This window comes from Zootoca vivipara, chromosome 4, assembly GCF_963506605.1.
Source record: "Zootoca vivipara chromosome 4, rZooViv1.1, whole genome shotgun sequence".
NCBI classification, from domain to species: domain Eukaryota; kingdom Metazoa; phylum Chordata; class Lepidosauria; order Squamata; family Lacertidae; genus Zootoca; species Zootoca vivipara.
Window position 1 is genome coordinate 48,233,857 of NC_083279.1, and position 4,261 is coordinate 48,238,117.

Genomic DNA, 4,261 nt, shown 5'->3' on the forward strand with positions numbered 1-4,261 from the left:
GATCTCCTGCAATGCTTTTGCAAAGTTTTTTGCAGATAAAGTCGCTCAGATTCGGAAAGAGGTAGACTCACCGTGGGAGCAGGGCCAGGGCGGGAGAGTGCCAGAGCCCTGTCTAGTCATATTCTATGGGATCAATTCCAATCTGTTACCTCCGAGGATGTGGACAGGCTGCTTGGACGAGTGAAACCGACCACCTGTCTCCTTGACCCTTGCCCATCCTGGCTAATAAAAGCGAGCCGGGAAGGGCTGGGCAACGGGCTCCGCGGGGTGGTGAATGCTTCCCTTTGTGACTGAGTTTTCCCAGACCCGCTGAAAGAGGCGGTCATTAAACCGCTTCTTAAAAAGACATCTTTAGACCCGGCAAATATGGCTAATTATCGCCCAGTCTCAAATTTACCATTCTTGGGCAAGGTGATTGAGTGAGTGGTCGCTGAACAACTCCAGGCACGCCTGAAAGAAGCGGACCACTTGGATCCCTTCCAGTCGGGATTCAGGCCTAATAATGGGACTGAAACTGCCTTGGTCGCACTGGTTGATTATCTCCGGCGGGCTAGGGACAAAGGTGAGAGCTGTTTCCTAGTTCTGATGGATCTCTCAGCGGCTTTTGACACCATCGACCATAACATCCTTCTGGACCGTCAAGAGGGGTTGGGAGTTTGGGGCACTGTCATACAGTGGTTCCGTTCCTTCCTCCTGGGCCGTGCTCAGAAAGTGGTGGTGGGGGATGAGTGTTCAGATCCCTGGGCTCTCACTTGTGGGGTGCCTCAGGGTTCTGTCCTCTCCCCCATGCTTTTTAACATCTACATGCGGCCGCTGGGAGAGATCATCAGGGGGTTTGGGCTGGGTGTTCATCAGTATGTGGATGATACCCAGCTCTACCTCTCTTTCAAATCAGAACCAGTGAAGGCGGTGAAGGTCCTGTGTGAGTGTCTGGAGGCAGTTGGAGGATGGATGGCGGCTAACAGATTGAGACTGAATCCTGACAAGACAGAAGTACTGTTTGTGGGGGACAGGAAGCGGGCAGGTGTGGAGGACTCCCTGGTGCTAAACGGGGTAACTGTGCCCCTGATAGACCAGGTGCGCAGCCTGGGAGTCATTTTGGACTCACAGCTGTCCATGGAGGTGCAGGTCAATTCTGTGTCCAGGGCAGCTGTCTATCAGCTCCATCTGGTATGCAGGCTGAGACCCTACCTGCCTGCGGACTGTCTCGCCAGAGTGGTGCATGCTCTAGTTATCTCTTGCTTGGACTACTGCAATGCGCTCTATGTGGGGCTACCTTTGAAGGTGACCCGGAAACTACAACGAATCCAGAATGCGGCAGCTAGACTGGTGACTGGGAGCAGCCGCCGAGACCACATAACACCGGTCTTGAAAGATGTACATTGGCTCCCAGTACGTTTCCGAGCACAATTCAAAGTGTTGGTGCTGACCTTTAAAGCCCTAAACGGCCTCGGTCCAGTATACCTGAAGGAGCGTCTCCTCCCCCATCGTTCTGCCTGGACACTGAGGTCCAGCGCCGAGGGCGTTCTGGCGGTTCCCTCACTGCGAGAAGCAAAGCTACAGGGAACCAGGCAGAGGGCCTTCTCGGTAGTGACACCCGCCCTGTGGAACACCCTCCCATCAGAGGTCAGAGAGATAAACAACTACCTGACATTTAGAAAATACCTAAAGGCAGCCTTGTTTAGGGAAGTTTTTTAATCTGTGATATTCGATATATATTAATGTTTGTTGGAAGCCCAGCCAGATGGGTGGGATATAAATAAATTATTATTATTAGCTTTTTGGAAATAAGTACTGTTCTATACATTCATTGTGTCTGTGATATTGCCATATTATTACTCTCGATGTTGTAATCTTGAAAACTTGATGTTCTGTAATAATAAAGTTTCCTTAAAAACTAAAAAAAAAATGGAAAAATGATAAGCTCAGAGACACCAAAATGGGCATATTCTGCCATCCCTACTCTCCCATTTTCTGTCTCTGTCTACTAAGAGTCTTGTAATTATCAAACCATCAGAAAAACATACTAGCCCTGAGGAGGGGTGTCGGTACTTCTTAGTTTATTGTTTCTGTTTTAACTACAAAGGCCATTTGTCTCATCTTTCCATGTTCTTTGGTTTGAAGAGCACTTGTTATCTGCATAAACATGTTGAAACATACAACAGTTCAGCTCTGTGAGGTGGATTACTGTGCTTCTGCTTCCTGGACCTTGCAATTCCTAAGGCAAGCACAACAAGAGGACGCTGAAGGTGGGCATCAATAAAACACAGAGTGAGTTTGGCTTTACAAGGCTTGCTCAAAATTACATGCATTGTGGGTGGGTGTGAGCTCAAACCAAGGAGCTGTAAACAAAACACTTTGAAATCTGTGCACGTAACCTCACACATAAAAAGGTTACAGAAATGCAAATAAAGAACACAAAAGGGCTTGCTCGCATTTGAAGAAACTCATGTCAACTCTGTGGTCAAATGCCACTAACTTGATCCCAAACCATTTAAGGGATTTAAAGGTCAACATGAGCACATTATATTGGAACTGGAAACAAATTGGCAACTGCTCTCCCTGCAATCCCTTAAAATCTGCTCCAGTAAGCCCCCCCCCCAACCATCTGGAGCAAATGGGGCGGGAGGAATGGCAAGATAACACCATATGTTGGTGCTATATGGCTTCTGTTTACTAACTTGCACTATGTAGAAACTGCTATTTACTGAAATGAATGAAGGCTGCCAATAATAGTGGTGTGATACACTGCATCCATTATTTCCTTTTCTTCCTATATACATAAAATATGGAAGGCTGCCATTATGCATCCCACATTGGAAGATTTGTACTGCCTCACCACAATCCTGGGTTTGCAGAGAGGAGCAAAAGAGAAGGCAGGTTGACAAGAGCCATGACCATGGCACGGGAATGAGAAGGGGGAAGTATACAAAGGGGGGGGGATAGTAGCTGGTTTTAAACAACAGCAGTTTGTGTAAAGCAGGGGTGGGACAGGGAACACAGAGTAAAAACATTTTTTAAATAGCAGCAGTTTTACCACCCTCGCAGACATATTTGGTAAGGACACAAGAGAGGGCCTCCTAGGTAGCTGCTTCCAGACTGTGGAGCTCCCTTCTGCAGAAGGCTAGACTCCCTCTCTGCTTTCCTGTTGCCAGAAGGCAAAGAGGGGTTTTTGTTTTGCAGCAGGCCAGGGTCTTTTAATAGTGGGTGTTGTTGTATATTTTCTTCTCTTGTGCTTTTAAGTGGTTTTAAATTGCATGGATTCAGTGGTTTTTAATATAACAATTTACTTGTTTCTTTAAAAATACAACTGATAGGTGTGTTTTTAACCTGCACCTGTTTTTAATGCATGTTGTGACCTGGGGTACTGTGCTGGGAGAAAGTTAGGACATTAAATGAACAACAAATAAAACCACTTCCTTTGCAATAGGTGCGTGCCTGATAGCTGCCGGGTAACCTTTGGTACTCTGAATGTTCTGGGTGGTGGCAGTGGCGGCTCCACTTTTGTTTTGCTACAGCGCACCAATAACACACCAACATGAGGGATGCATTGCAGAACCACAATAAATCGGAATGATGTGCGGATGGTCCATTACAGATCTGCTAGTAATTCACCGGTCTTGAGGGACTATCAGATGGGGCCATAGCAGCCAACACCTAGGGGTTGAGTTCCCTTCGGGCAGCCCCCTAAAATATTCGTGGGGGCTGCCCCCCCCCAAAAAAGTTGATGAGCATTGCCATTCAAATGTTTCAGTGTATCTGATGAAGTGTGCATGCACACGAAAGCTCATACCAAAATAAAAACTTAGTTGGTCTTTAAGGTGCTACTGAAGGATTTTTTTTTATATCATTCAAATGATGTGCGGGTGCTGTGTCTTGTGATCGATTATGCGGGCCGGGGGCCGGGGCTTACCTCCCCCCCCCAATATTTTATTCAAGTTGGCACTCCTGGGTGGGGCCATTCTTAACCTTTTCTGGAGGCGAAGGAGACTGAACCTGGGAGCTACATCCCTTCGCACACTCCCGTTTTCACCCTAAAGAGCGGGAGCCGTGCAAGTTTCTCCAGAGGCGCTTCGGAGTGGTCTCTCCTTCCCGCGGGGAAGCTGCCTTCCACCCCCAGCGCGCAAATCTTGCAACCGCCCAGCCAGGCTGATGCCACCCCTGCGCTTTCGCCTGGCAGTTCCCTTTGGGGCCGCTCGACTTTGCTGAACGCCGGAAGTGACGTCAGGGCCTGGCGAATGAGCACACCTTGAGTCACCTG